This window comes from Cupressus sempervirens, chromosome 11, assembly GCF_028749045.1.
Source record: "Cupressus sempervirens isolate cs-2001-9-10 chromosome 11, ASM2874904v1, whole genome shotgun sequence".
NCBI classification, from domain to species: domain Eukaryota; kingdom Viridiplantae; phylum Streptophyta; class Pinopsida; order Cupressales; family Cupressaceae; genus Cupressus; species Cupressus sempervirens.
Genome location: NC_143128.1, coordinates 643,220,819 through 643,235,059, shown reverse-complemented (window position 1 = coordinate 643,235,059; position 14,241 = coordinate 643,220,819).

Here is a 14,241-nt window from a genome sequence, read left to right as displayed (position 1 = left end):
TTATGCTTGGAATTGCAGAGGATCACAATCATTAAAAAGTAAGAAGGAAAATAGGTTTCGATCTGATGATAGGTTTGTAACATTTTAAGATTTAATTTTGTGGATTTTTTCCTCATGTTTTACATGATAGGTTTGTTCAAGTGACATATGATGAGGTTGTTTGTACAATGTAATGATTGAGTTGAAGTGATTTATGAAGTAAAGGGCTATTTAATGTAGCTATTTAAATCATGCATATTTGATGGCCATTTCCCTCTATTTTTTCATCCTTTTTCACAACACTATTTATAACATGGTGTTAGTTGTTCAAGTTCATGAATGATCACAATATCCATGACAATATAACAAGTGTGTGTGTTTGATGCAGAGCCCTCCTATATTCCCCTCAGAACCACAACTCAACTTTCGGATTCTCTTGTATTCTTGGAATCTACCCAAGGAATCAAACTCTACTAGGGTTCAAGAGGAGGTCTCTCAATTGGTAACATCTTACTGAAACCATGTCTAAGAGGTTATAACCCAAATCTTCAGTTTGTCTTCTAAACACTCACATTGTTCACGATGCACCTAGTGTACCCTGGTGCCTCCAACATACCAAAACTCATCCTTGGCTTCATACCATGACCCCAACACCTTGGATCATCTCAAAAAATCCCATCTAACATGTTCCAACTCCTTGCACACTCTCAGCAACTCATCTCTTACACTTTCTCAATTTTGCCTCTTCTAGGCTTGTTCCAACTAGCCCTTGCTAGTCACTAATTTTTTGTTTTCTCCAAAATTTCCCATAGAAATTCCTAAAATATTGGGTTATTAAAATAACCTTTTCCTCACTCTAAAATATAATCCAAAAAAGACTACACTTGTTTTGTAAAATATCACTCAAAACTGGCTATTTCAGTCTACCAACTAGGCCTAGTTTAAGGCCATTTACAAAGTAACTCACAATCCCTTGACTCTCGAAACTCCCATGACCCAAAAAAGTCTTAATAAATGACTAAAATGAAAGGATTATTCTATTTTTTAGGTCTCATGATCAACTTTACAATGGTTTTTACAAAACCCTCCTTTCTAGCCCCTTTACCCTAGGGCTTTCTAGAAATCTTACTTCGCAACATCTCTAGAACCCCAAAATGGTTCAAAAACCTTCACTTTGGTTATATTAGATGACTTCCAACATAAAATGCAACTCTTGTTTTTAGAAAACACTAAATCCACATTTGGAGCAGTCGCATAGCCCTTTTTATGCACTCTTTCTCACTCAACCCCATACCCTTGGGCATCAAAAACTCAACTCCAGGCTCTTCCCTACACATAAATGATTAAAGAACATATTTTAAAATATTCCTGACCCATTCCACAAGCCCCAATAATCACATAAAGTAGAATGGGTCAGATTCACAAAATGACTCTCAAACCCCTCTTAAACTATCACCTACAACAGATTTTAGGACAGTCAATATGAAAAATACAAAACAATTGATTAAACCTTCATACCAATGCTAAATTAAATTTGAAACATTTCCCTATCACATCCAAAAATAATCAGATCAAAAGGTACTATGAGAATGAAATTACAATAGTTACAAGTTTAGATTTTTGATCAAAATTTCAGGGAAAACTATGCATTCATTGCTCAAACTTCAAAACTCTTACATTACTAATCAATTTCAACAATCCAAACTTGTCTCCCACATGTGGGAATGAGGTTTTAAACTCATTTATACTCTCAAAACCAAATGAAACCTCTCTAACTACCCCTCTAACCACCTTTGTGCATTAATCGCCTTATTTTGTTGTCAAATTGACACTTTTAGTTGTCAAATGACAAGTTTTTAATCTTCCTTGCTACATGACTATCCCATTACATTAATATGGTAATTTCATAATTTATTAAAAAAAACTCATATCTACCCTTTGAACCCCTTACATGACTCCATTAAGCCCATTTTGGCTTATATCGCCAATGTTGGCAATTTTACAAAATATTGCACTTTTAGTGCCTTTTGCATCTTTTAGAGGCTTTGATAGCCTTATTACATTATTCAAGACCTTTTTAGGTCTTTTCTATCCACCCCTAACCTAGGATCAATCCAAATCCATTCCTAGTGACCCCTAGGCATCTTGTAGGCTCAATAATGTCATTAAGGCTTACATTAAAGCTTTCATTACAATATGATCAATCTATGATCAAAGCAAGATCACATGTCCATGATTAAAATCATTACAAGTTTTAATGACCTTAGAAGGAAATTTTTCTTCCAATCCATGGATCCATCGACGTCCCAAATGCTCATCTTGCCTCTTGCTTGTGACCTTGGTGCTCATGCACCAGTGTTGGCCAACAATTGGAAAATTTGTGTTATCGATTGAGCTACTGGATCTTTCCATTTTCATTTTTTTCCTTAAGAAAATTCTTACACTTAGCATAGCTACTATCTTTCAAAAGTTCTTGCTTATCCTTATAAATATTGGATTTAAGTGTAGTTTCAATATTTGGTAGCTTATTACCAAGAGTAGTCATCTCATAGAAAAAAAGTCTTCCAGCCTAAGCTTCTCTTGAAACTTGTTTTATAGTTCTTAATTTCAAAATAGATATGAATTTTTCATTGTAACATGTACGCAAAGATCTTATAATTTTACTCATGTTCATCATCATCGCTTAATGGTGTAGGGGCATCAAGGTCATTCTATGAAGATACATTCATTGAAGACACCAAGGAATAAAGTTCAATTTTTCTTGTCATTTACACTATTTCTTTGAATGATTTAATTGTATCTTCATTGACTACAACATTCAACTCTTGTAGGGATGAATTAAGACTTTCATATAGTCATTTCATGGTTGTTTAAAGTGATCTTGAAGCATTAAAAGTTTCATTGTCTTGTTATTTACACTAACAGTGCTATAACAATCTTAAAAAATTAACTATTTTGAGGGGTCTTATGATGATCTAATCCATTCTTTGGGTATTTTCTTGTTGTTTCCTAGTTTATGGATCTATTATAACATGTTTCAAATGCTTCTAACTGATTTAAGTGTAGGAAGAAACATTTAAGGGGTGATCACCGTGACTAATAGTGGGAAAAAGAGAGGAAAATGCTGCTACAAGTACGGTAGTAGAACATTTACCTTAATGAGGGTATGATTTTATGTTTGGATGAGTTAGAGCATGTCCTAAATATGGTTTTTAGTCTTTGAATGAGTCTTAGATGTGATTGGAAGTGGGAGAACCATAAAACCCTTGTTTTGCACTATTTAATGAGAGGGTTTGTTGGAAAGCATGCCTAGAAGAGTCAACTTGGCAAAAGGACTGTGGAATTCTTCATTTGCATCAAAATACCATATTGTAGAAAGTTTGGAAGTCTGGAGCTAAGTTTAAAGCACACTTTCTTTGTAAAAGTGGCCTAATTAAGCCTAATTCTGAGACAAATTGCTCTATTCCGTACAATCTTTACAAAGGAGTGATATCTTGTTTTAGATATGTTATACAAAATTGAAAAGGGTATCTAAAACAAGTGTTTATTTGCTTGATGTTTTGGAAAGTTTGTGAGATAAGTCCAAAAAATAGTGTTTACTGACCTAATAGAGAGAGCATCCTAGTCAAGGGGGGTAACTTGGTTTGGGCATGAACTTGAGTTTTGGTAACAAGGCATTTCTTGGTCATGTAGCATATAACACTTTCTACCTTATATATAGAATGATTATTTCTCTCAACAACTCCATTCTACTATATATTATAAGGAATATTTCAATCTCTTTTGATTCCTTCCCTGGTATTCCCTTTGTACTAGATCAAGAACAACCTCAAGTCTCATGTCACTCATTAGAAAAGATGCTTTTGTAAGCTTCCCCAAAAGATATCCTTTACATGCATCATAATAATATGTGCTTACCTCTAGAATACATGTCACTATCTCTTGAAGAAATTTAAGTTATCCATGATAAATAAGGCCCATCATCCTATTCCATATCTCTCTAAGACAATGCTAATGGATCAGAATTAATTCATACAACTAGACACTTAGCAAAGGGCCACACCATCTTTTCACCTCTTTAGACACCCTTTAACCAATTCTTAGAGATTCCAAAAGATCAAACTTTGAATCTATTTCGGCACCAACTAACACCCACTTTGAGTCATAGACCTAATTGGCCAGATTAGGCTGGGTTACAAAGGAAGTATGAGTACTACCAATCCGTACATACCAACCATACCAAAATTTCACTACTACCAATCCGTATAGGCCATACAAAATTGAAACAACATATAAAAGGCAGAAATTCTAAGGTTTATTCAATTTTTTCTACTCATTGGTCAAGTTGATCACATATAAGCATGGATATCTAGTATGGTTGGATAGATTTATGAATCTTCTTTCTGTTTCACTTGGAATGAGGTTCTAATTCACTCTACAACTCAATATATTCCCATTTTACTAACTGTTGTCCCCATTTTGTGCCATTACCTAGGGTTTCATCTATTTTCCCTCATATCTTGAGATTCCACCATGGGAAATTAACGACCCTTGGTGGAATCCAAGTGAGGAAATTTCTTTTTTTTTTCCTTTTAGTTTTAGGTCAAAAGAATGAGGCTAGAGAGAAAAACTTGATGCCCTAGGCATGGAAGATCCATGTGCATTCTAGAAATTCATAGCAACATCTTCCATAACTTGCTATAGAGAAGGTTTCGAGGCTTGAAAATTAGTATGTGATCATCTTACATGATCCCCTCATGTTCCAATTTCTGGTTTGAATGTTTTCTCAAGGGGTAGGGTACTTCCTTTTTTAATGGATGCCTAATTGCCTAGATTCCTAAGTGAGCCTTAAAAAACTTAGTTTCTGCATACTTCTCTTGAGATCCCAAGGCTTTAGTATGTTTTATAAAACCCAAAAGGGTATCCAAATCAATGATTCTTTTCTTTGGGTTGTGAGGAGATGTTTGTGATTTTCCATGTTCAAATCTACAAGCCTAGTCTTGAGTTTGTGAAGCAACTAGCCAATGAAAGTTGCATAGTTTGAATCTAATGTTGGATTCATGTTAGTTTGGACCTAAATAGACCCTTTCCATGCTTGGAAGTCACCCCTACTCATTATTTGTATTTGTGGGGTTTTGTGTCAAATATGCCTACGAGCCACTTTTTAGGCATAAAAATGAGCAATATAGGTGATTTTTCAAGGCAAAAAAGAATTTCATGTTTCTTAGAAGGTTATAAATGTCCTTAGGGTCATTAGGTTAAGTTTTAGGTGTCTAGGAGTTAAGATGTCAAAATTTGCAAAAGTTGTCAAAGCAAAATTGCAAAAATGGTGACAACTTTGCAGGAGTTTGGAAATTGGTAAAGGGATGAGCATTTCGAAATAACTCACTTTATTGTTGCCAAACCTTTTGTAAGTCATAGAATTGGAATCAAGTGGAAAATGTAAAAATTGCACTTTTTGTGTAAAGTTGCATTGTTGAAAGTTGTAAAAGTTGCTCAAATTTGCAACTTAGTGGAAAAAGGGTCATGGGATCAAACTGTCTACTCCATTAGCTTCAGGTGGCAGGGTAAACCCTATCCCCAACCTCATCGTGTCCCCTTCAATGCTTGAACATTCTCGGGCATGCCTAACCAGAATGTCCCTAGGGGTCACTAAATGCCATAGGGTTGTGATCTTTGATAGGGCATATCTTGAAGCTCGTGCAAGGTATGGATGTGATTCCAATTCCTACAGGATCATGTTGTGGATAATTACAATAACCTCTCTCAATTTTTGGAGATCACACTCTGTTTTCATTTTACGACGCCATCTCGGATGATGCTAAAACTTGTAATGTTGACCAGTACAAAGTTGCCAACTGCCAAATCTCTGTCACATTTTGTCGTGGGATCTAAGTATTTTCTCTGTTAGCTCTAGGTGGCTGGGTAAACCCTATCCCCATCCTCATCCCATCCCCTTCAGTGCTCGAACATTCTCGAGCACGCTGAACCGGAACGTCCCTAAGGGTCACTAAATGCCATAGGGCTATGATCTTCGACGAGGCATATCTCATAGCTCATGTGAGGTATGGATGTGATTCAAATTCCTACAAAACTGTGTTGCGAAGACCTACAATAACCTCTCTTTATTTTTGGAGATCACACTCCATTTTTATTTTATGACACCATCTCGGGTGATGTTGAAACTTGCAGTGTTGGTCAATACAAAGTTGCCAACCGCCAAATCTCTCTCACCTTTCATCGTGGGATCAAAATTTCTGCTCCGTTAGCTCTAGGTGGTTGGGTAAACCCTATCCCCAACCTCATCCTATCCCCTTTAATGCTTGGACATTCTCAAGCATGCCAAACCAGAATGTCCCTAAGGGTCACTAACTGCCATAGGGTTGCAATCTTTGATGGGATATATCTCGGAGATCATACGAGGTATGGATGTGATTCTAGTTCCTATAGGACCATGTTGTGGAGACCTACAATAACCTCTCTCTCTCTCTCTCTCTCTCTCTTTTTGGAGATCACAACCCATTTTCATTTTATGACGCCATCTCAGGTGATGCTGAAACTTGCAATGTTGGCTAGTACAAAGTTGCCAACTACCAAATCTCTCTCACCTTTTTTTGTGGGATCAAACTGTCTACTCTGTTAGCTCTGAGTGGTTAGGTAAACCCTATCCCCAACATTGTCCTGTCCCTTGTAGCACTCAAACATTCTCAAGCATGCTGAACTGAAACATTCGTAAGGGTCACTAAATTCCATAGGGTTGCGATGTTTGACAGGGCATATCTCAGAGCTCATGCGAGGTATGGATGTGATTCTAGTTCCTACAAAACTATGTTATGGAGACCTACAATAACCTCTCTCTCTTTTTGGAAATCACACTCCATTTTCATTCTACGACACCATCTCGGGTGATGCTGAAACTTGCAGTGTTGGCTAGTACAAAGTTGCTAACTACCAAATCTCTCTCACCTTTTATCATGGGATCAAAATGTCTACTCTTTTAGCTCCAAGTGGCCTAGTAAACCCTATCCCCTTTAGTGCTCAAATGTTCTCGAGCACACCGAACTGGAATGTCCCTAAGGGTCACTAAATGCCATAGGGCTGCAATCTTTGACGGGGCATATCTCAAAGCTCGTGCAAAGTATGGATGTGATTCCAATTCCTATAGGACTATGTTGTGGAGACCTATAATAACCTCTCTCTTTTTGGAGATCACACTCCATTTTCATTTTACAATGCCATCTCGGGTGATGCTAAAACTTGCAGTGTTGGCCAGTACAAAGTTGCCAACTGCCAAATCTCTCTCACCTTTCGTTGTGGGATCAAATTGTCTACTCCATTAGCTTTGGGTGGCTAGGTAAACCCTATCCCAAACCTCATTCTATCCTCTTCATTACTCGAACATTCTCGAGCATGTCGAACCGAAACATCCCTAAGGGTCACTAAATACTGTAGGGCTGCGATCTTTGACGGGGCATATCTCGAAGCTCGTGTGAGGTATGGATACGATTCCAATTCCTATAGGAATTTGTTGTAGAGACCTAAAATAACCTCTCTCTCTTTTTGGAGATCACACTCTATTTTCATTTTATGATGCCATCTCGGGTAATGCTGAAACTTGCAATGTTGGCTAGTACAAAGTTGCCAATTGCCAAATCTCTCTCACCTTTCATCATGGGATCAAACTGTCTGCTTTGTTAGCTCTGGGTGGTCGGGTAAACCCTATCACCAACCTCATCCTATCCCCTCCGTTAGCTTCGGGTGACCGGGTAAACCCTATCCCCAACCTTGTCCTGTCCCCTTCAGCACTTGAACATTCTTGGGTACACCAAACCCAAATGTCCCTAAGGGTCATTAAATGTCATAGGGCTGCGATCTTTGATGGAGCATATCTCAGAGCTCGTGTGAGGTATAGATGTAATTCTAGTTGCAACAAGACCGTGTTGCAAAGACCTATAATAACCTCTCTCACTTTTTGGAGGTCACACTCCATTTTCATTTTACAATGCCATCTCAAGTGATGCTAAAACTTGCAGTGTTGGCCAATACAAAGTTGCCAACTACCAAATCTCTCTCACTTTTCGTTGTGGGATCGAATTGTCTACTTTGTTAGCTCTGGGTGGCCAGGTAAACGTGGCTAAATTAATTTGGTCGGGTAAACGTGCCAAATCTCTCTCACCTTTCATATGTCTTTCTTGATGTGTTCCTAGATTCTAAATATTAATTTGAACTCAGTTGACGTGGCTATAATGATATGTAGGTAGTACTTTACAAAGTGTTTAATGGTTATCTAATTTCAACTTATTATATGATATAGCTAACCTATATGCATATAAAGATCCTATTACTAGTATCGCCATTATAGGTAATGAAGATCTACCATAAGACAAGGAGCTACAAGACCTCCCTCAACCACCAGTACAAGAAATTGAATGCATTCTAGACAAGAGGATAGCCAAACAAACCAAGAGGTCTACTTACTATGAATACCTAGTAAAATAGAAACACCATTTATTGGAGGATGCTACTTGGTTGACACTTAAAAACATTAAGAAGACTACTTTCAATTTAGAAGAACTCCTAACTAAAGGGACTTAAGTTATTTGGTCTTAGGGAGTATGGTTTTAGTTGTGTGATCGTATCTATGGTGATTCTTACAAACTAAGTTGATTTTTTGAAGATCCTTTGTGTTATTTTGATATTTTAAATTGGTTTGAGATAGTTTAGTTTTGATTTAAAGTGTTTAAGGAAAGTTTTCTAGAAAGAATATAGGCAAAGGCTTGTTAAGAGCTCATTCCACAAATGAAGCCCCAACTTGTGTTTGAATAGTGGAATTCTCTAAGATTCTAGAAAATTCAAGTAAGGAGGGTATAATTATAGATTCCTAGAGCTCAAGAAGTATCTTGATGGAAAAACCATGTTTGCATTAGTCCCTAAGTTGAATAGCTTAGTGTATTTAGGTAGGATTGAGACCAAAAAGAATTAAAAATGTTGAATTGAATTCATGGGTGTAGTTTAGTGGTGGATTTGAGTTATTTTTGGTTAGTAGAGGAGGTTTGAGGCCATGCACCAATTATCTAGTAATTACTTTGAAAACCAAACCTAGTGTGACCTTATTAGGTCTATGTACTTTACATGGGTTAGATGCCATAGGAATGGAATTGGGAATCTAGGCTTTGGAGTCTTAAATAAATTCCAAAAGGGTATCTAAATCTACCCATAGAATAGTTAGATTTCAACCTAAGAGGAATTTAAGTCTAAAAAATCAGAGTAGGAGACCTACAAGGAATTCTATGATAGTCAACATTTTGTATTGTACGACAATTAGAGGGTTAAACCAAGAGTTGATTCTCGATCAGTTCAACATAAGGAAGGTGTCCCAACAGAAACTTGGGGTTGGTGAAGCCATTGGTGAAGAGTTACAGTTATTGGCTTGGAATAGGGCTAGTGTCCCTAAAACAAAAAGGTGCAAGATCTTGATTGGAGAAGTACTCACCTTGGAGGAGTTCACAAACGACCCTATCACTTTGGATAGGCCACAAAAATGATATCCTAAAGGAGTAAGATATTAGTAAGGCCACAAGTTTAGTTTCGTAGATTAGGAAGAAGAAAGTGCTTAAACCTCACTTCTTGCTCAACATCTCTACATTAGTGAGGGGGAGATAAAGAGGATAGATGGCTACATAGATATGGAAAAAAATAGATATGGAAAAAATAAGAATATAAAGAGTGGGGGAATAAGAGAGAGTGAGATACAAGGATAGAGAGATATGAAAAATATATATAGAGAGAGATAGAGATAGAGAAGTAGGGAAATCTAATTATGAAGGGAGAAGGAGAGAGGGAGAGAAGGAAAGATGCATAGAGATAGAGGGAAACAAAAGAAGGTGTAGGTAGACATGAAGATTAAAGGAAATAAGAAGATAGTGATAAATGAATAGAGATATAAGAAGAGGATGAATGTGAGATAAAATAGAGAGAGTTAGGGAGATGCAGATAGACATCTAGATGGTGATATAGATTCATAGAGATCATCATATTAATACTTAGTTTTCTCTAATTCGAAAAATATTGAAGATATCATGCTAGAAATCTCTTATTGATTTTGTATCGACTTCATACTTAATTTATCTTCTTTAGGTCATCCTTTTTAGGTTTAAGTGTATGTGCATACATTAATGATTATTAGCAATTGTAAAACTTGATCTTCTTCTTATGTAACAATATTTCTATGCTTAGATGACTACACTATTTATTTGATTATATATCTATAAAATTGATCTGTAAAATGAAGGCCAACCGTCTACAATCCAAGGTTTTAATTCAGCTAATAAATGGAGAGCTTCTCAAGCTACTAATTTCTTTCATGGAGTTCCTAATAAATCTCAAGGTTCTCATTTAGGTGACCAACTGCCAAGAGGTCCATGAATAGACCCGTTGATTTTCCACTTTTGGTGTTGGGAGGTCTTGGAACATCAAAACCCACTTTGTTACCCTATGGGAAGAAGGTCATTGCTGATCCAATAAGGGGAAGTTAGATTCTTGTCTCCCTTGGGTGAATGGAGTTTGTAACCTGTTGGAAAGTCATATTATCTATGTTGTATTCATTTGGAAGTGATTCATAACCCTTGTTTAGTCCTTGTGGAGTTAGGAGAATTTGGGTAGTAGGTTGATTTATTTGGTGCTTCCTTGTGCATACTCTGTATCATCCCCCATCTTGAGTCCTTTTTATGACATGCAAGAGAAATCTTACATAGTCCAATTCTAACTTTTTTAAATATTTAAATTGTTGATTAACACTCTTCTCTCATAGCAATTTTAGAGTTGACTCAATGCATGTTTGTACAATAATTTGTTATATGTTGGTAATACAATATATTAATTTGATATTAAATTTACAAATTTTTTACATAGAAAGAATCATTTATAACCATTGCATTGTACTAAAATGAATATAATCTACACATTAATCTAGGACACCTACATGGTTGATTATTGTTTGTATGAATACAAAGTTGGTGTAGTTGAAGAATTTGACCTTGGATAACACAAGATAACACAACTCTTGCAATCTAGTGATCCCTTCCAAGGTATTTTCCATACCACTAATCCTGGCAGAAAACTTAAGACATAAAATATATGGGTGAAATAGAGGGTAGGAGCATAGCTATAATATCACTTGGTGCATTGGGTTAATACTATAAAGGGTAGGATTGGTGTAATGTTGATTTGTAGGTAATACCATTATAGATCTTGCATTGTTACTATGCTTATTGGGGCATGTACTATATTATCAACTATTTTATCTAATGCTCAGTGTATTTTGAATTTTATTGCTTCGATTTGGAATAAACTAGTAGAAGATATTATTTTTGTTAAGGGAATTGTTAGGTATATTACAATAATGGATTTCTTTCCAGGGCATTTGATCCTTTTATGACTACCTCGAAAACAAGTCAAGCTATCAAGCAACACCTCTTAAACTTTGTGAGATCAATCTTGACTAATAAAGTTATTACCAATCAATATTGTATCAAAAATTCAAACTAATTAGGTATTGAATTAAAATTGATAAACAAATGACAGAGAAGGAAAACTTTAAACATGAACAAGATCATAAATCATATGACGATGACATATTGGAAATGATTAACTTATGCTTAAATAGTGATAAAGTTTATTGTTAATCAATATTCTATCAAAGTTTCAAACAGATTAGGTATTGAATTTAATGTCATACATGAACATATATAATTTAATGTCATACATGCACATGTCTAATTTAATCCCATACATGAACATATCTAATTTAATATCGTACATGAACAAACATATAATATAAAATGATAACCAATAATGTCACATGTACATTAACAAACACATAATATATTATGATAACCAATAATGTCATAAGTCAAATAATGTCATACATCAAATATAAAATGTCATATATACATCAAATGTGTATTGAATATGTCCACTGATGCCTATATATACACATGTCTATCAACTATATATTTTCCTTCCCACGAAGGGAAGGAAACAAATCTCTTGAGGCCTTTTGTTGTTGTGTAGAGGGAGACGGTGGAGATGATGGGGTCCTCCTGACACGTTTTCTCATCCTCTTGTTGAGGCTCTTCTCTAACTCGAGTTGATACAAACAAAGTAGATATGAATCAATATTTATTATACGTTGAAATCGAATATATGTACACACAAAATTAATTATTTTCTTACTGCCATCAAATAGTCACTCTGTAAGTCCACCTCAAAGGCTCGTGGACGATCAAGCGTGACAAGACCCTACAAAAATTCAATCAATATAATCACTTATAAATAACATTAGAAATTTTGATACTAACTATTATAAACAACAACTAAAACCAAGAAAATTCTTTCATACCTCAGTCAATGGTTGTGAGCTAGCCATAGCTGCGGCCACTCCATGATCGATAGACTATTGGAGATGAGGAGGAGTGTCCAACGTCATGAGATGCATGTCATACAATACACGTTACATGTAACATGAAACATGAAACAAATATAATCAAATGAATTAAATTAACATCAAATAAATGTACCTGTATATCTATGCTTCGAGTCTGTAGTAAATGTTGATGGTCCTATAGAGAACTGATGCACATGCATAATTTTTTTCATCAATCCTTAATATGATTACTTAATAAATATATGTATTAATTTAAATGATTAAATTGATACATACCTCTGGACTCGTGGATGGGACAAAAAATGGGGCCAGAGGATTGCTGCTAGGCCCACCAACACTCTGACCTTGAATTTTGAACAATGTCAATAGATGCTAATTAATTAATCATTCACTATACATATGAAATGTGATCAAATTAGAAAATTATAATTGTAATTTACCTATGTGTCGATGCCAATTGTGTCATTTAGGAACTGATCAGTGATGAGCCCATCATCCTCACCATCTCCAGCATTAGTGCCAAATATGCATAAGGATCCGCATGAAGTGCACATGTGACTGTGACATGCAGAAGGTTCCCCCTCAACTAATGGGCTTGTGGAATGGATGAGGGTCTGCATCAAAGCATTAATGGTACCTAGAGTGCTGGCCTCTACATATTCCTTCACAACTAAAGGAATAGTCACATGCTCGTGATGTGGCTTGACCACAAGTGCCCTAACTACATTGGGGTCATGACGTGCTCCTGGCCTCTCAAATGATGACCCCCCCACCTCTATCCTGGGATTCTAATATATCAAAATAATTGGGAATCTCCCCAAGGACAAACTCATAATACAGTTTCTTCAAAAAATACATGGGGACCTCATGATTTTTGCAAGGAGGGGCATCAAAAACCATCCACCATCTATCCCAAAAATTATTTCTAATAGCATCGTGTATGCACCAATGGATGGGGAACCGTTTAGTACCGTCTCGAACAGTATTTTCCTCATTGGGTGCACATATTCTACCTTTTGGTATTTCTTTTTTTTAACATATTCATATGACAATTTATTTGCATAAAATATTTTTTGTTCATCCCTCTTAACTTGCCAAATATCTAACTAACCGCTAACTGAGGCTATCTGGGTCTTAATGGATTTGAGGGATAAGGATAAGGATCAAATGCTTGCAAGAAGGTATGATCACATGACAAAATTGGGTAAGACCAAACTGATAAGTGTTGAAAAAAACTCAATGTTAGGGGTTGTATTGAAAAATAAATTTGGGGTGGTGTTGAAAAATACCATTTGTGAGGTGTCCTAAAGACTAAAACAACCAAGAGACTAAAGTGAACACAATTATGCCCCCTAGATAAAGACCAATTCCAAACCAAGGCAACAAGGACAAGACATGATGGAGAAAGGCCAAGTGTCGAGGACACACACTAAGAAATAAGGGTGCAAAGGCCTCAAGTAGAGCATGTTTCAAGGTTTTCACCACTTGGATTTTTAAAAATTTTTTTTTAGAGATACATCAAAGTGCTTACTACTAAGATGATCATTTTTTCAGGACATTTTATGCTTTGACTCAAAATCACACAGTTAAATCTTGATATTCACATCACATCATATATGATTTTATTTGGATCTTTTTGAATGACTTAGAGATTACTCACTTTCAAGAAAGATCACATCATTTTGTTCCATTGTCAAGGAAGGTGTAAGGTATGGTGTAGCAAGAAGCTGGTGGATATGATAGATAAGTAAGGAGTGTATGAAGCAAGTGAAATTGATCTTCAAGGACTGACTCCTCAAGACTACCTAAGCTAGGGA